General features: G+C 41.5%; 1 protein-coding gene across 11 annotated transcripts in view; it reads right to left on the bottom strand.

Moving 5' to 3' along the window:
- adgrb2 (adhesion G protein-coupled receptor B2) overlaps positions 1–14,890 on the bottom strand; it is a 214,629-nt gene extending 199,739 nt beyond the window's left edge. For all 11 annotated transcript variants that reach the window (XM_038724746.1, XM_038724739.1, XM_038724744.1 and 8 more), the window contains exon 1: positions 14,127–14,890. The gene's annotated coding sequence lies outside the window, so the exon portion shown is untranslated. The remainder of the gene's footprint in view (positions 1–14,126) is intronic.
- Between the last annotated feature and the right edge of the window lie 5,174 nt (positions 14,891–20,064).

The raw sequence follows: 20,064 nt of genomic DNA, 5'->3' as shown, positions 1-20,064 counted from the left end.
AAACACCTTCCTAGCACATCATCTACACATCCATGAATTTCCTTCATGGTTAACATTGCTGATCGATACCATCCATTTTTCATTTGAGTTAACCTCAGTTTGAGTAAATTACTTTTATTTCAAGTATAACCTTTGCTTGGACTCTCACTTCTTGCCACTGTTCCTGAAACAGTGGAAACAACACAGTATCATCTGGAGATATCCTTCAATTATACAGAATGCATTGTGCATCATTGCTATCATTCAGTTCATTGTTGAAGTCAGAGGGTTACACACACTCCTGTCTACATCAGTGGACATGAGGTGAAGCAAGTGAACAGTTTCAGGTTCCTGGGAATCAGTGTCACAGAGAACCTGAAATGGTCATCTCACCTCTCCAAACAACTGTATTTCTTGGGGAAGCTTAAGAAGGCCAAATTCCCGTGCCAAGTTCTTCTCAGCTTTTACAGAGGAGCAATAGAAAGCATCCTGACTGAAAACTATCACAAACTGGCATGGGATGTGCATGGAGGGCTCTGCAGCGGGTGATTAAACTTGCTCAGAAGATCATTGGTACCCATCTCCAGAGCATCAGGGATATCGGGTGAGGTGAGGTGCCTACGCAGTGCCCAAAGGATACTAAAGGACAGTACCCACCCAGCCACAGCCTGTTCACCCTGCTGCCTTCTGGGAAGAGATATATAAATTTCAGCTGCTGCACCACCAGACTGTAGAACAGCTTTTTCCCCCAAGGTATCAGACTTTTAAATTCACCTTCAGCACTGCTCCACTGATTATAGTTTATTTCTGGTTACCATTTTTAAAATTGCTTCTGTAGTAACGTATATTGTCGGCTGTGTAGCAGAATGGGGGTTACAAAACTCAATTTCACCATATAACCTGTTATATTGTGACAAATAAATGTACCTACCTACCTACCTACCTACACTACATGACTTTGTGAGTCCCAGCCAGCAGGATGAAAGACATAGCAACAGGGAGCCACTAAGAAGAAAAGTATCCCTCAGGATATATTCTTGTATAAGATCTGCTGAGCTCTAATTGTGATATAACAAAATTTCATGTGTCACAGTGTGTCGTGTGTATGTAGTATGTGTGTCACAGTTGAGTGGGGAGTGTGTGTGTGTGTGTGTGTGTGTGTGTGTGTGTGTAGGTGGGGGTGTGACTATGCACATAGTGCAAGGCTCTGGAGAAACGTGCTAATTCAACAGAGAAGGAATAGAAATGCAGGGAACGTGCATGCAGTTATGTTTCTGCATATTTAAGGTCCCACTGTGGAGATTTTATCTGTTCAGTATGAGCTTTCCTCTGCTGTTCCCGGTTAACATCAGTGGAAAGATGTAATGTACAAAGTGCATACATACTAGAGATGGTGAAAAATGTATGTGTGAGCACTAAAATTATTATAAATATAGGCCTAACACTTGAACAAAGAAAAAACTCATAGTAAAACCTTATGAAAGAAAAAAGATTAAGCACAAGTTGGATATGAAATTTTAAAAAAGAATTAACCAATTGAATTAAATTTTTTTATAAGAGAACCATTACTGTGAGCCATGTTTCTCAGTTAGGGCCTTAAAAGGATAAAATAGTATTCCAATCCTACACACACAGAAATTTTTCAACTCAAATTGTGCCATCTGCTGTTTAAGAAGATGCTTTATAATCCCACATTGGCACTTAACTTGAGAGAATGCTCTAAAAAAAAAGACTAGAGCTTGGACACTCACCTTCCGCAAGACCCCAAGGCAATTCATTATAATTTAAGCAAAGGAACGCAGACTGATTAACAACTCAAACTGCACTGTACAGTCATGTTAGTTTCCAGTGAGCACAGACCAGATATGATGAAACAACTCATTTCATCAACATCATTTTTCGTGCCTATAAGCCATGTGACCCTTCAGTAGGGATGTTAGCTGGTTAGCTAGTTGGCTTAGTTTATCTGTTTGGCCGGTTTGTGAAAACACAACATGCATTAATATCACAGAAATCATGCCTGCTGCACAACACTGTATGAGATCATACGAAAACAGATTCACACTTGGAAACGGACTTGCCCGATACGGGGGATGTGATCGATTTTCGCTGTTGTAGCTGTTTTCCGTACAAAACCAGCAGTCCTTTGTGTCAACAGAGACCGTCTGGCGGGCCGCCATCTTGGTGAGGTTGGCTTAGTTATAAGTTTTGTTTCTGTCGCCAGATTGAAGTAGAGAAGAAGAGTTTGCTTTGGTGGAGGCGGTCTTTATCGGCCTCTGCTAGCGACCCGTAAGAGCTACACAGACATCCAGGATATGAATCGATTCGTCTCGTCAATACGAACAGAAAGAGGGTTAGGATGTTCTGTTCTCAAGCTGTGGCCTGTAAAGCATGGGAGTGCTTTTGGTCATATATTGACTGTTTTTATCAGTATTTCAATGTTTTGGAAGCTTTATGTTATTTGGAATGTGGTTGTATGGAGATAAATAATGTTTTGAAGATAACTCCCAATAAAAGTGAACATATAAACAGTATATATGTAATAAGTGTTGTATATCGGTTTCTTTTCATCAAATTTACAGTTACAGGTGTATTATAATCTACCTTATGATGGTTTTGATGGTTTATTGCATTAAAATATAGTTGTTTTTTTTCCGGGCGAGGATGAAAATATCATATTTTTTCTGTATTTCATCTCCATGTAGTCTGTAATAGTAAAATAAATATGTTAATGTACAATGGATTTATGTTCCTTAGCTTCTTGGTTATATTCATACTGTACATTTGATCAGTTTGTATGGTTTGTACTACCTGCATGTTGCAAATGTAACAAATGTATTATGATTATGATTTGTGCTACAGCTACACATTTTGACTTTTTCCACTTGCTCTATACTACACGTATCCAGTAGCATAATCTGTACCCCTGAAGCACAAAAAAGACTGTAAAACTGTGCGTTTTATGTTTCAGCCAGGACAACTTTCTTCAAAGACTGATGTTGCGGCATTGTAGTTATATTTGGCGGTATGGCTCTGTTCTGGGATCTCCCCGTCCTTCCACACCCCTACATGGAAAGCCATGAGGCGCCATGAGCAAATGAGAGCACACCTCTCTGCCCTTCCACATGCCTATGTGGAAAAGCCATAAGGTAGGGAGAGCACCTCCCTGCCCATCCATGTGCATACATGGAAAGCCCGAGGCAGAGAGCAGCAGTAATTAAACCCCTGTACAGAACAGAGCAGGCATAAGCGATTTACATGTTTAATCAGATACTAGATGGGCACTGAAGCATGGGTTAAAACGGGCCCAACATTAAAAAAGGAGCATAACATGTAGAAGGGGTTATTTGATCTGCTCTGCCCATGTCTCTCATCCTCTATGTGATTTAAAACCACACCACATCGAGCTTGGCAAAGCAAGATGTACAAAGAGCAAAGTGAAAGCTGTCTGTAGTCTAACTGTTGAACTTAGATTGCCATGTAGCTTCAATCTGCACATTGTTACCTGCAGTAAATCACACAGAGACAGAAGGAAGGAGGACAGGAGCTAGCTGCCTGAACTGCGTCTGTGTGACTCTGTCCGCACACAGCAACATGATGCCCAGAGCATGACAATGCGGCGCATGTTAGCATGTTTGATTCTGATCGGCCAAATTCATTCCCCGATATGCTTCCAATCATGGAATATGCCCGATCCGCAAATACTTATCGGAATGATATTTATTGTGCATCTCTATCAGATACGGCCTGAAGCTGGGGTGGTGGTGGGTTATGAGCTTTTTGCATAGGAAGCAGCGAGGACAGCTTAAATAGGCACCTTGTATGGAATTTGCCAATGAAGGCGAAGAGAGGAAACAGCTGAACGGTCAGTTGATGTGCTGCTTAAGATGGCGGCTATCAGCTAATTTGCTGGAATGAGTTGAGCTTGACTTTGTTGCCTGCCTGAACTAACGCTATACTTGATTTTAGGTTATATGTTAAGGTTGGCAACTACAATAACTTAAAGTTTTATTGTGATATCCATATAATTTATCGACCTAACAATTTCCATATACTATAATGCCCCTAGGTGTATTATGCTGGCCTCTGTCAGTTTAAACTTGAGGTTCTCTATACAAGCTTTTTTCTGCAACCACAATATGCACACAGCATGTAGATAGTGCATATAAACCATATCGATCAAAATGCACACACTTGGGCCATTGAGGCAATGCCTGAATGCAGTGTGTGGGCAAGCGCGGTGTTTCTTCATAGGAGCCCAGTGGCCTCTCACTCCAAGTTTAATTACATCGCTGGCCTCTGCAACACCCTCATTTCATCTACCTGTCTAATAGCTGTGAAGGTAGCGGGAGAGCCATGATGACACAGCCTCTGGTCACAATGTGTAGTGAGAAGACAGTAAATTACGCAACACATCTGTGAAGGGACCGCAGTCTGGCTCCTGAAGACCTGGATTTCTCCGTGGTGCTCCATGAAAATTAGAGTCATGTTATTAACTGCGGTAATTATTTTGGATGCTTAAAGCTGCTAAACAATTTGTTTTGCAGAGGTTGTATGTTGTTTTCAGCCTTATTGTTTGTCATATATATGCAAGTTCCCATTAGACGGTAAATTGTTAACACTGGAACCACAAAGGACAATGGTGTCACTTGGGGCCACATGGTGGTGCTATGATTACAGTTTTACTGTTTTTTTAAGACCGTACCTCCCATGTGCATTTCCATAAAATTCGATAAACACATTTACTGGCAAGTACTTGGTTCAGAAAAACACAATGTAACCTATGGAAACAAGGACTAATATTATTAAGGCCTGATATTGCTATGAAAGAGAAACCAAAGCAAATTCAAATTTGACCAATAAGGCCGCCACAATACCTAAATAAATATGTTCTCCATAAAATGTCATTATATTCAGCTCACATTATCCTATGGTTTGGAGCAGAGTGGAATAGCAGCAGTTCCTCCCAGCTCAAAACATTTGGTATTCACTCCGTTCCCAGCTGCTGTTGGTTTAATATTTGCCGCTCCCCACTTGCTCTCCACTCACACTGGGAGAAATCCTGCTCTAGTCCTCTCCATAGCCCCTCACTTGCATTGCTACTTGCAAGGGGCATAAGACAAAGATTTGTCAGCTTAGGGTGGAAATGTTTCAACTTTGGATAACTGCACAATTTCGCAGTTACCCAAATCTGTAAAGGAGTACAAAGACAGTAACAGAAGATGATGGTCCAACGGGAAATATGAGAAACAACTCCTTCAGTCTGAGCAGTCCTGCACACAAAGACATACCCCACAGTCACTTTGTGTTGTTAAAGCTGTACTGTCATGTAGGGACACACACTTTAGTGTTAGTGGCCAAGAGACACAGACTACAAAAGCACAAGAGCAATCAGCTTAGAGGGAGCAAGAGAGAGAACCAGCACTATGACTTTCAAAAAAGCTACTCCACACAAAATCACATCACTCCACTCGCCGCCACGCTGCAACACTCACATACCCTGCAAGGTCCAGGGCCCTAAATGAGTTGAAAATTGAAGATCTGGTGAAGTAGATGAAAGTTGGCATGTGCTGTTACATAGATTTTGTGCATTATTTTGCCCGCCATATCACCTCTGAAGGACATGGTTGGACTCTACCAATCCTAGCAATAGAGATAGATTTGTACCCTCAGAGGTTCTGCAGCCTTGGGGTATGTTGGGGACAAATAATGCAGCAATTTCTATGTCTAACACTCAAATAGTTTGTCCAGTAGTTCAAATAAAACCAAACTTCCAAACCCTTTGTCCAATAACATAAGCTGGTAAAGTCAAATCTGTACCTTTTAACTGTAACTATTAATCTCCTAAATCCAACAGTGACAAGAAATTTGTTTAAAACTGGGCATAGTCACAGTCTTTTGTGGCTCCAGATGGAGCTGCGTGAGATCTGGTAAACTGCCTCAAATCTGTTGAGTTAGAAAACAGAAAGTTTAACAGACTTCTGTAGTCTGCTAATATCCCCCCGATAATAATGTAAGGGGCCAGACAAGGAAGAGGAATGCATGGAACAAACAAGTTGATATCACTAGTTCTGTCTGCTGCATGGATTTAGAGAGTGCAGCAGATTACAGAGTACAGTGCTAAATTGGTGGCGTACTGCTGCCACTTGCAGCTGCATTGTTGTTCCTTGCTGACCTCCTGCCTCAGGTCTCCTTCTCTCTCTAAATGAGCCTGTTAAACAATATCAAGAAACACTTCATTAATATATGCAGACTTTTAACCACTGTGGAGAGCCACATTTGCATGCCACATTCTGTGTGTAGTCCAAAGCTATTACTACCTCTGAACATCTCTCTCATTTACTTGTTCACCTTTTTTCTATTTTTTTAATTCAACATAATTCAGTTCAATTCAATTTAATTCAGTGGGGCTTCATTGGCATTGGGAAATTTACATTACCAAAGCAAGTGTGGAATAAAATTGCATACATTAACAGAAGCATTGTTCTATTATAATAAATAAATGTATACAGATACATATATATATATACAGATAAATAAAATAATATAATATTGACAACAATAATTCTGCAATAGTTACACAGGTGAGTTCAAAAGAAAAGAAAGTGCAAACAAATACGTTGACTCACACAGACACATACAATCATTCTCCATTAATCTCCAGTCCAAGTTTTTGAGATTTACAGAATACATGATAAAACAGTATGCACCACAGGGATTCAGCTAATCGTCTCCATGGCAACTCTGCACTGTCAAATGTAAACACCTGCCACAATGTGATTCTACCCAGCATGCCTCTGGGCTTGAATTCCACCTGTCCACTTGGTTCCCTCCAAAAACACACAAGCTGAAGCTTTGACAAGCCACTGGACCTGGGGAGGTTCTCACACACACACACACACACACACACACACACACACACATACAAATACAAACAAACACATCTCTGTCATGGATAATTTCACATGCATCAACATACACACATATAGCACACAGACTCACACCGAACTAATGAAACATGAAAACTGGAAGCACATAAAATCACAGCATGTTACCCCTGAATGCCTGGAGGATTTTTTTTGTCTTAACCTTTATTCAAACAGGCAAGCTGAGCACATTCCAAGAACACATTTTATTTACAGCAACAGCCTGGGGAGTTGTAGAAGCCCTTAGTCAAGATAATTTCTGGCTCTTACTTTGTCATAGACGTCTCTCTCTATATTTCAAGGACAAGAGTAAAAATGTCAGGGTTGACAGGAGTCAGGGGCCTTTGTGGGCTTCACCCAGCAAACAAGACAAAGATGACTACGGAAGCCAGGACTTTCCTGTATGTTACCAAGTGGTAGGAGGCATTTAAGGAACAGAAAGTGTGGTTATTACTAAAATTGATACGCTACTTATCAGCTAACAATAGGTGTGGCACAAACGCACAATGCTGACCAAATAGATTAATGTAAACATCTTTGAAACTCTATATATTCACATTAACCTTCTCTGCATTTTGCTGCTGTGTATTTCCTTTTTTTAATTCCCAACATTGCAAAACAAAATCCTTCAGTAGGGTCCACGTGATATTTCTTTATTTTCCACTAAAAGCACTTGGATGCACAAGACATCATATTTACCAAGCCTGCACAACACTGAATACAGACATGCATGCATCAGGTCCCATTAGATCACACCACAAAAGGAGTCCAGGCTCCTTCCATCTGCTTTGGCAGAGCACAGCACTCCACTTGTTGGCCTGCAAACACGAAGCGTCCTCCTCGATAAGGAGCCGTAATAGAGGCCGATGGGTGTCACAGCAGGCCACTCTGCTGATGACGAGGCCAATGTGCTAAAGCAGATGAGTCTGCACCCTCTGAACGCTGAGTTAAGCAGTGGAACTAGCCGCCTGCTTGAGCATGAGCTGCAAAAGGGTAGCAACTGTGTATGTGTTTCTGTGGATGTGTGGATGTGGGGGGAGTGTGGACACAAAAGGAGTGACAAAGGAGAGGGGAAGAAGGTGTTTTGGAGTGTGTGCATTGCAATATAATGGCAAATATGAGGACGGAGAGAGAAAACAAGAGCCATAGAAGGAGAGAGAGGCATAGAGATGATTTGGATGTGAAAAGGTAAGACCTGTCCAGTACGCAACCCAAGAAAAAGCAATCATGAAAACACGTTTACTTAGACAGTCCTCAGAGGACCTCCTGTACTGCACTATAAAATAGCAGCTTTAGATGCTCTGAATCAATACAATCTGCCAGCTCTTGCTCCTTCTCTGTCCCCAAGGGCCATACATTATGAAAAACATTACATAAAAGACAAATATTACTGCTGGGATGCAGTCAGTCACCAAACAAGTGCGGGCGCAAACCCACCCACAGACTGACACGGAGCGAGTAACAACCTCAAACTGCACAGTCACTGTGTCATTGCACAGCAAAAACTCCTTCATCTTTGCACAAAGAGAGTTATTAACACAAAACTCATTGAATTAACTGTTCTCTGTGGCTATATTGTGGCAGTTTCTTATCCCTCGTGCGATCAATATTAATTAGTGATGTGAATTTATCTTTGCAATTCAAGGCAATTCATTTGTTTTGTCCCCCCCCCCCCCCCCCCCCCCCCCCGCTACCCCAACCTATATATTCCCAAGGAGGCCCATCCTTTCACTTTTCTTGCCAAAAGGCTTAATTAATTGTAGAGAGCAAGTCTATAGGGTCAGGCTTTTTGTTTCCTGTTGACTTTCCTTTTGCCCTAGCCTCACGCCCATGCCCAGTCATGCTTATAGAGTGCCCCAAACCTAAATGGCACTCACTGCAAATATTGACACAGTCACCCGGGGCTGCGCCAAATGAATGCCGCCCTGGTGACAGAGGCATCTGTGACTCCAAATGGAGCATGGCAGCGCATACAAAGCAGGAAAGCATGATATATGACACTGAGGAGAGGAGAGGAGATGAGGAAAGTAGATAATTGCACTTACAAACTCTTTCACCTCTGATCCTTTCTTTTCCTTCTTCAGCCCCTCCCATCTAAGCAACTTCATCATGCTAGTGTATTCATTGCCCTGAACCACCCTTGAACCAAAAAAAATCCTCATATTTAATGCAGATTTGCATGTTTCCCTCCCCTTTCTTTGGCCCTCTCTCCCTTGCTAAGCGGTGGCCTTGGTCTGTGATGGCTGATGTGCAGAGAGCTGACAGCAGAGATTCTAGATGTGACAATGACAAGTCTTAAGCCTTGTTGTCGGTGCATGTTACTTGAACAGGCTCACCCAACCACACTGATAGAAGAAGATGGCCGTGCCCAACTTAAAATAATATGTCGACCCAGGCCTTACCGGTGCAGTGCAGGCCAAGATTGGAAGCCACAAGAAGTCGGGAGGATAATATTTTAATTGGAAAACAGTAAGATGGATGAATGGCTGTAGAGCAGAAGGAAGAGAGATGGGAGGAGGAGCAGAGAGCAGGAAGCTTGTTAGGGAAAGGCCAGCAAAGGGGAGGAAGCGTGTGTTGTGTGTGTAGGGGGGGGTGTCAAAGGAACAATGGCCGAGCAGTGCAGTGATCCAGACAAGACCAAGCTGTCGCGGAGCCCCTACTCCATATGTACTATTTAAAAAGCATGCATGTGTGCACACACACAAACACACGCAGCTTGACACGCCACTATCACTTTGTGTACGGTATTTTCTCCCTCTCTCCTGTGTGTGTGTGTTGTTTACGTATGCTGTTGCACATTTACCCGTCAGTTGCTTGAAAGAAAGTGAAATAGAGAGATAGGTGAGAGGTTTGTGTGTGTGTGTGTGTGTGTGTGTGTGTGCGTGTGTGAGTGAGAGAGAGAGAGAGATTTAGCATTGCCAGCATTAGTGCATGATATGTGGGCGGATATTGAAGATGTTATTAGTATCACATTTACAGGCCTTATAAAACTGCCACAGAACTGGGTGGCTTTCATACATCTTCAGCTGCTATGTGTCACACTGTCATTTGTGTTGCATTTCCAGCAGCTGCTCAGATGATCATTCTGTGATAGAGCAGTCATTACACGCAGTCTCATTTCTCTGTCCCATTTAACCTTCCTGCTGCACTTCGGTCAAAATTGACTGATTTCATAACTTAATTCTGTAATAATTTTTTTTCCCTCCATCTGATTGCCAAAATGGTTTCTGTCACACTCAATATTCTAGGATATAAAATTAATGATCGCCACAATTATAAAACTTTTATACTATGTTTGTATTACATTTTCAAACGCATCAATTCTTGCAACACTCTCAGATGTCCCACTTCTCCCCTCATGGGACCCAAAGATTATAACTTTAAATTATATTTGAACAAACAAAACACTGTATTCACCTGCAAGATGACATCTTGCTACACTGGACAGCTCTTGTACTGTAGCTTTGTAGCAGTATATAAGGCTTCTTTATGTTGCCAGCATGTCATTCCGTGATAGCACCACAATAAGCAAGCAACTGACTCTTGCTGGGAATGAGGCACCTGATCTCATTTTGGATTATCGCCCTGATGAAAATGTGAAAATCCAGCCTGGAACCGCAAGGAGCTCACCATAAGGAGGCTCTCCCTAAAGGAGCTAGAGAGATCTATGGAGATGTGTACGGACATTGGCCTTGGCCAGATTGGCAAGAGACACTCCCACACAAATAAACCCAGAGTGGAGGGTTTTGCTTCTAGGAACAAATCCACTAAAAACAAAAGATAATGCAAACAAAAAGGTGACCCTAAGAAATGTGAAAAACAGCACCATGGGCCACAAATGGAGTAAGTATACTCTTAGCCACAGAATTGAACTGCATATTCAACAAGCTAAATGAAGGTTTGTGTTCTACAATAATCTTTTACAGATTCAGTCCAGACTTTTTACAAGATGAATGTTCATTTCTTTCTCAATTAATTAAACACCATACAGATTCATTAGATGTTAATATGATGGAAATTATAAACTTTGGAACAGTCTTTGCGAGTACACTCTTTTTAGTTTTGTATATACTCAACTTCTTAAAAATATTTCTTCTAGTGTCATAATTGTTAAGGGATTGTTTCACCCAAATGAAAAACATATTTTCTCACTGACCATTAGTGGTATCTATCCACATTTTTTGGTTTTATTTGACCAAAATCTGTCTGTCTGTCCGTTGAGATTCTCCTGCCACTCCATAAGCTATACAGAGTTAAAAACAGTTTGTTTGTGGTACCCACACTTTTGAAAAAAGTACATTTTTAAAACATGTTCAGATGTTTTTTTTCTAGATTAATAGTCCAACTCTCTCTGATAACCCACAGAACAAGCTATAAACCGTTTTCATTGACAATTCTTCAGAAATACCTTCCAATGAAACCTGTTGATGAAAGTGGTCTGTGTATAATCCAGAGTAACTCTGATTCTGTAAAAACATGTTGCAATAGTTTGTTTCTTCATGTCTTTTTGCCACGGCCGCTGTCCAGGGCAATGTGTCTGGGGCTGATGTCGGTGTTTCCCCGATTAGCCTTATCATTTACCTCACCTAGCTAACTATACTTGCTGTTCCAGATCGTGCGCACTGGGTCTTGGAGACACCAATGCCAAGCTCCCTCCACTCCATCAGCCTTGTTAAGAGTGCTTTTGTCTGTGACCAGGTCAATTTGTTTTTACCTGCCCTTTCCAGCAGTAGATCTTCTGGTTTTGCATTGACTTGAAATAGAAGGAAGGTTTTTTTTTTAAGTCAGACATGACATGTGTGGCATGATCTTTGCATGTGGGTCCATTTAAGCAACTTTTTTGTTTTATGCGGAAAGCCCAGCAGCACAAAATTCTTCAAACCTGGGCAAATAAAACCAATACTATCTGGCTAGATTCCACTAGCGGAAAGTGAAAAAATATGTTTTTGATATAAATTAAGTAGGTTGAATGGTTTAAAATTAAATTGAATTATAAACTATGTGTTAGTTTGTTTCATAAATAGAAACACAGGCATGATTTCCATGGATCTTGTTACAACCAAGAGCAAAAAATCCTTAGAACTTTATCTGGAAGCCATATTTAGAAAAAGCATAGCAGAGCAGTATTATGAACCAATGTTCTCTAAGCTCATTAGTCACTGCTTCACATGTTCTCAGATAGAACATGTTACAGATCCTCTCTGTGGATGCTAGAGGCAGGCTTGGAAGTTTTGGTTGCAAACGATGCTGTATTTAGACTCTGACACTTTGCCACTGCTTTACTGAACCAATGCCCCTGACCAGCCTTTGTCCTCTATCCAGGCGAGTTAAAAAAGGAGCCCTCTCTCACATCCAACTCATCAGCCATCATCAGTGGGTTTCTCATCTCTGCTAAAAGGGGACACGGCCCTGCCGGCTCCATTAGTTCCGACAGCAGCCCAGAGAAATAAAACAAACGAGGTTATTCACTGTGTTTAAAAAAAGAAGAGGCCACATTATGGTTATTCACTGCTCACATTCAGGGTGGAGACAGTTCTACAGTAAAGAGAGGTCTCCAAATGAAAAGTCAGCATAATGAAAAGTCAGTATATTATTTCTTTAATATTGTCCATATTTACTGTGAAGTTTCTTGTCATTTCCTTTCATAAAATCCATTACATTTTTACTGAACTTCCTTTTTGGTATATGAGTAATACTACAGGCTAAATCTGACCTGTTAATCCAAATCCTAAATGGCACCAAGACCGTCACTGCTCATGAATCAGTGTCCCTGTTAAATAGCCTACACAAGTTCACCCACAGGCTGATGTAGCAGAGTTTGGCTCGACTCAGTGCTGGAATAAGTAGCGTATTGTAGGAAATTGTTCAACATGCCACAGATGGCTGCTTGGGTCGCCGCTGCCATGGGTATTACATTCCATTATTTAAGGTGATTCGATAGTAGTGGTGGGAGTTTGTTTTTGAGGTGCGTGCGTCGAGAGCGCACACATTGCATGTTCAACAGATGGGTAGAAAACAGAGACACGGAGAGAGGGAGGATGCTCGGAGGCTTCTTTCCACTCCCGTTGTCGCATCCCGGTTGTCATTCCCGTTCAGCGTCACCGGAGCCACCTGCTTGCTAAGGGGGGGGGGGGCACGAGGCCAGCGTCTGAGGAATCGTTTTCTCAGCCTCCACAAAAACCCGGCATACTTATCATTTTACCGAAACTAACAGGGAACATACTGTGAGGAGGTATGGTAACAAGAAGCGGCACTGCGGCAGACGCACGCCACAGTCAGAGGCGCCCACTGATAAATCGGACCTCGGTGCGTGATCTGGTAGCTTTTAAATGACTTTCTCTTGCGTGGTGACATGCCAGTACGGATGCAAGTCAAGCAGTCCCCCTTTCAACCTCCCAGTGCATGCTCACTGGCGTCTTTGGTTCGCTCTGGCTCTTTAGCATTCTACGGAAGAAGGAACCCACTCACCAAGGCGCACAGCGCGCACGGGGGGGATCGGCATCAGCCCTCTAACCTAACGATATACAGTGAACCAGGCCACGGAGGAGACGTCCTCCTGCCAAGAATCATTTCCAGCCATTAGGGGCACTGCTAAAGAAGCTTCGAGGCGGGTGGAAGATCTCTGATTTATTAATGTTATTCTAAACTCAAAATGGCATCGTGGAAACCCCCGTAAGAGGAGAGAGGACACCATCATTGTGGGTGTGTGTATGGAAGGTGGAAATAAAAGGGTTTGGGCAAGTTGTGTGCGCGCGCGCGTGTGTGTGTGTGTGTGTGTGTGTTTCTTTTGGCCACTGCGCAAAGTTACAGGTCTGCCAGCGGCTTTAGAGGCAATCATACAGCTCTCTGTGTCTCCCACTGAGCGATTCAGCATTCAGGAGGCTTTTGCTGTCCACCTGTGCTCAGCTAATGGGCTGTAATTCAACTGGTGAGATGTATTTGGGGATTTTTTCTGTGATCGGTACTTAAGTTCAGTTCACAGATCACACAACCCCGCGAATAACTTGTGAAACTGGCCAATATGAGGGTCCAGTTTCAAACTCATATGCGTCATTAAAACTGGACTACACTTATACACTGTGATCTTTAAACAAGGACGTCAAGAATAAAATAAATAAATAAGCCGGCAGACTGCAAAGCAATCTGGAGTAGTCTACATGGCGCAAAGAAACAGCCCAACGGGTTTTACAGACGTAGAGTTGAATAGATAAAATACATTACCTGATCGCTGTCAGCAGTAGTTATTTGATGCGACGGCTATTCCCCGATCGGTTCCGTGGATACAAATTAAGTTTTCCATCCATGGCACGTCTCAGATGGAGAGGGAGACTCATTCATTCACCCACGCGACTGCGCTGCACGAATGTTCTCTGCGAGGCATTCCACTTCTGCGCCTCCGAAACGGACCAAAAAATAAGTGTAAAAAATAAATAAATAAAAATGAGGAAAGATCGCTATAAAGACGTGAAATCATAAAGTAGCCATAGATCAAAGGAAAGCGGAACAGAAGAACGCAAAAAAGACATAAAAAATGAAAATAAGAGGGAACGTCGCTTTTGTAGATGTCCAGTTGTGTGCCAAAAATAAATCCACGTCATATAATCTCCATGGTTTTGCGCATATAGGCACGCTGTATATTCCAATGCAAGGAGAGAACGCGCTCACAGACAGCAGCGCCGCAGCAGCAGGGGCAGAGTGGGATAACGGTTTCTTTTCTACTGATGCCCGATACTCCAAGTCCAAGGAAGCTCTTCATTTGAAGCAGAGACAGAAGCAGAGAGAGGAAGGGGGGTGGGAAGAAAAATATATTTTAAAAAAGCATTCTTATTCCGTTCACTGCCCCTATTCACTCCTCTTTCCTGTCAGAGGGTGAAATGTGTCTGTGGCTCCCGCCTGCTCTGGCATTTGGGATAGGTATCCACAGGCAGCGGCTCACAGTCGGGCATCTGGCTCCCCTGCAGTCGCTTCACAAGCGGAGGACAGAGATGCGCGCCCTCGCTGCCCTCCGCCGGGGATCCGTCAGGCGCGTTCACAACGGAACCCTTCCTCCCTCCCGCTCTTCTTTACCCCACTACCATCGTGACGTCAGCGCGCAGTTTCCAAATACAGCAAGTGCACATGCACCGAAATGACTGAAATTTGCATAGTCTTGAAATAATAACCCCACTTATAACATGTAACTTGTTATTTTCAATAACCAGTCTACTTAACTGTTTCATTCTGTAGTGTCTCTCAGTTTATGTAGGAATACTGCTGTTAGTCTAATGAAGCAAATATAAAGCCCAAACTATTTCAACAAATTAGCACCGCATTTATGCATATTTAAATATTCGATCCATTTGGAAGACCCAGCAGTTATCTCTATACCACATCTCAGTGAAAATAGTCATTATTATTATTATTGCTCACACATGTCCTTGTTAGCATTTCCAGGCACTCTGTCAGAAATAATCTAAAATGGAGAAGAGATCTGCCAGTCTTTATTGCTTTCAGTGTCAATTCTACAATAAAGCTAAAAAAGCTAAAATGTCATTTCACACAAACATGCAATTACATCACACCTACATGTGATTGGATTTTGGAGTACTTGCTGCATACATTTGCAAATGGATTTGTTAAAGTGGTGTGACATTAGTCAGCTCAAATGTTCCTTGAGCTCAGAGGTGCAAGAGGAGCTGTAGCGGTGCAGCTCTTTTAGCGTAGACAGATTTCCAACTATCCATGTGGTCACCCATCATCCATTTTGCAGTCTTCTTACAGTTCTGTGGGTAAATTTAAGACTTAAGGCTCATCACCAACTACCTCACAGAGGACGAAAGCTTTTCCACACATTGAAAAGTTGTTTATTTTTTATTTTATTTTATTTTTTATGTATAGTGAACAACTAGGTGCTGCATTTGCAGTCAGACACAGTGTGAAAATGAAGTCAGTATCTCTGGAGACCGAAGTGGACAGTATCACTTTCATAACTCAGATTTGAACACTCACCATTGTGCTCAATGAACACAGTGGCAGATGACACAGAGCAAATAGTAGCTATCGTGGGATTGTGTCTGCCAGATTACAGCGTGTCAGAGCTGTAGATTTAAAGTTAAACAACATTTCTTCTTCTTCACTCTTGACTCAGTAGGTTGCCAGATTTCCTTTGTCTCTACACATATTTGTTTATATGTAAATAGACCCTGGCTTGATTTTGTGGAATTCTTTTTGGTAATGATTTCATGTTTGGAAATTTGCTGCAAGGCTTAGAGAGTTGCATCAGTTCACTGAGCTGAGGGATGCATTGCAATACTGACAGATCCATTTTTAATTGCCGAATGATGATTTTGTGTGTCTGATTAATGGTAACACTAATACATGAAAATGAAATGGCCCTATGTTATCTGAGATGTCAGGACAGAATGCATGTGTATTGGTGTTTTTCCTCTGCTTAAGTATATTAAATAAACTAGGGGTTTTCTTGGATGTACCATTGTCATAAGACCTGCCAATGATAATTTTCCCTCCGCTTTACAGCTCTTGTAAGCGACTTTCTATGAACATTTTGCTATTCGCCTGAGAGGATTCTGCTGGGAATCAAATTTGTGGCCTCCCAAATTGGACTAAATGAAAGCACAAAGCAGATCAAAAGGGAGACTGTCTGCCACTGTGATAATCATGCTCATATATTAGCATTAGAACATGCCATTGCAACTAATTCTGCAGTTACATATATTGATGAAAAATTCTTCGCTCACCACCTTTAATTCACTTACTGACTGATAGGAATCTCTTTACAATTTATCATTTCCCATGACTAATTGGAAAAAGGGATTCGCACAATGTTAACTATTTGAAATAGAAGCCACACTACAGATGGTGTTCAGACGTTTGTCTGCTCTCTGTTCCAAATGTCCAGGATGGTTTGCAAACATCACTCAAACATGATATCCTCACATCGTCCTACATCCACCAGTTGGCAAGACAGCGCCTCAGGATAACAGCATCGCTAGAAAGGGAAATTTTTCATTGACTAGAACAGCATACTTTGGAACATTCTTGGCAGAGACAAAATAATCACATTGTCAGGACAGTAAATGTTTCCCAGTGCTGTACAATGGGGATGGCTGGCAGGTGCTTCAAGCATGTACTTCTGAACAAATCCACAGCTGGATGTAGTCTAGTAGGCCTTTGGTACACTGCTACAAATTATATATAATTTGATATATTCCTTCACATGGGAAACTTTTTAAATATACTACTTCATTGACTTTCTGTGGCCTTTGAACCCAGTCCTTGGATGTATTCAACATCTTATATTGAATTTACGAGTTTAGTATTGGGACTAGTATGTACACCCCATTAATTTGAATATATTTCAAATTACCTTGTCTTCTTAGAGACTTTGGTCTGTAGTGGGAACCATTGGTATGTGAAGCCCATTGATACATTGGACTAACTGTGATATTGGGCTATAGAAATGAATGACTACTCTTGTTATCCTGTCTGGTTATACTGGGAAATGATGACCTTGTTACTCAGAATAAACACAGACGGGGGAGTTAAAAAAGACCCATGATGAAAGTTTGGATGGTGAAAAAGAATGCAGTGCATGCCAAGTTTGTTGCAATTTCAGCACCATGGAGAGCTCATTGAAGCCTAGATCATGCTTTTAGTGACACATACACACACACACACACACACACACACACACACACACACACGCACACACACACACAAAGTCCTTGGAAGATTTCAGCACTATGGAGAGCTCCATCAGTATCTCAGAAAGACATGAAAGGTGATTTTGGAGCCTTCTTATACACATTTGGGCATAGACAGACAGACAGACAAACACACACACACGCCAGCTGATTTAGCCATGAGGACAGCAAAGAGATAGAGAGCTTATTTTTAAAATATGTTTATGTGATTCCATTCTATTAAACCAAAGGGAATTTCTCTAAGCATACATTTCGCACTATATTGGCCCCCTTTGAAAGTGGATAAGAAACAGAGCATTTTAAAATCTCAATGTTCTTTACCATGGTTTTCACCACATTTGAGAGATTAAAGCTCTTTTGCACAGATATAGTGCCTATTTTCTCAGCTTTAATTAACAGATTGTCTTCCACGTGCAGAAAATATGTGTAATCATGATTGTAAGGAGGACAATATTTATAAGGAAATTCACTGATTAAAATTAATCACTTGAATAAATGTCTGCCACTCTGTTTAATCTTACATGTCTTTTCAGCCTTTTCATTTTTCATACAATCACTTCTCTACATTACCCTTTGCAGTAATAACGGTTTCTCGACAGTGGAGCTGACCTGCACTTCTGGGGGCCATGCTTCAGGAGGCAGCTAGGTCAAGCTTTTTGTGTGAACTGTGCAACCTACTGTGTGTATGTATATGTACCATGTATGTACACATCAGCATAAGTCAATAGTGCCCCTTGACCTGATTAACTGACATCTGCTGTAACCAGAGGGAGTCTTCTGGTACAGACACTATAAGAAGAACTAGTAGAAGAAATCTTCTAAGAAGGAATACAGCATCTAAGAGCGAATTAGAGGATGATAGTGAGAATTATTACATCAGTATATACTGGATGTACTGTATGCTTGCATCTCTATGGAGATCTATTTGTGCAAATTATTTTATTTCCACTTTGCTCATATGTTGCTATCATATTGTTAAACAAAAAGCATCAGTCTAGCTGGTATTTTGCTCTTATTGTTTACAAAGGTGTGTGCTAGCACTGACAATAAGCAATTTCCTATTTAGACTTAAGGTGTGCATATGTATAGTTCTCAGTTTTGTGTACAACCTTAAACCCCACATTAAATGAAAAAGCCATAAGGCATGCAAATACCCCAACTCCACTGTTAGGCCCCTGATGAAAACAACTGTAATTTTCTACTCTTACTCTCTGTAATTTTAAAACGTCTGCCTTTTCAGAAAATTGTATTGCCCCTGTTTGATTAATTTTGCAGAGGCTAAATGGCTCCTGAACAATGGCGTGTTTGATTTGCTTCCATGAATCAGGGAAAGTAAGGACAAGCCAAAGCTTCGGGGTAGAACTGGCATTGTCACTATTGTTTTTCACTTTCCCTTTTTCACGTAGCTAGTATCAGGGAACAGAGTGAGGCCCATTCAATCACAGTCACTTGGACAACTTGCATACAACAAGTACAGCAGCATACAGAGACAGATGTATTTCTTTAAACTGGTATTTGACTTGAGTTGTACATTTTTCCCTGCAGGACCTCCTTGTAGTCTGTGAACCATCAACTGCACTTATTACTTGCCTTTAGGATTTTTTTCTCTTCTTTTCTGATCCCTGTTTGCAGTAATCGCTTTGAAGTCTGCCAGTGCACCAGCTTCGATCAAAAATAACACATACGCCATAATGTTTTCATTCTACCCCTTTTCCATTCACACTTTCCAGAGATACACTTCAGTAATCCTCTCTTCTCTGTGTTAATGCATCTCTTATCTGCTTAGATTTGAAATCAAGACAGAGCAGGCGTTGTGCTTTGGGGACGTTATGTTGAGGTAAATCCAAGCACAAAAACACCTGAATGAAACATCCCATATTTGCTACAGATCTTCTTTTTTATTTACTCTAATTTCCCATCTCTGAAAATGCAGTTGTGCACAGACTTATTTGAGCATAATCAAGTGCATGCTTGTGCATGTGTGGGTTCGTGTGCAGCCATATATGTGAATGCCACCATAAAATTGGGTCCTGTTTGTGTGTCTAATGCTCAGCCCACTGAATCCTCGGTGGGGTGGGAGCTTGGAAAAAAGCAGTGGTCCATGAAGCTAACTAGAGTTCCTCCCTGATCAAATGTGACAATTATGATAGTGCTCCTTGGTACAAAACTCCCTTCTGGCTCCCCCATCCATTCCTTCCTCTTCTCTGCTAATGCCACCTCCTCTTTACATCTTTTACTTTTCTGCCCTTTTCTCTATCATGCGACCGCTACTCTGTATTTTCCAATTTGTTTTGTTAACCCGGCCCACTCAAAGCTAACCTCTCTTAACTAATTCATTATCAGACTCACTTTTCTCTACCTGCATTCATGTTCAGCTCAATTGAAAAAAATACTTTATTCATCCTTCAAGGACCAATTTGATGCAAGCAAGTCTCCAAACACACACACACTCAAAA

This window comes from Micropterus salmoides, unplaced genomic scaffold (assembly GCF_014851395.1).
Source record: "Micropterus salmoides isolate LMB-PRFRI ecotype aquatic unplaced genomic scaffold, ASM1485139v1 Ms_hic_scaffold_17, whole genome shotgun sequence".
Classification (NCBI taxonomy): Eukaryota; Metazoa; Chordata; class Actinopteri; order Centrarchiformes; family Centrarchidae; genus Micropterus; species Micropterus salmoides.
The sequence above is the reverse complement of the archived record's forward strand: the minus strand, read 5'-3'. Positions and strand labels throughout refer to the sequence as shown.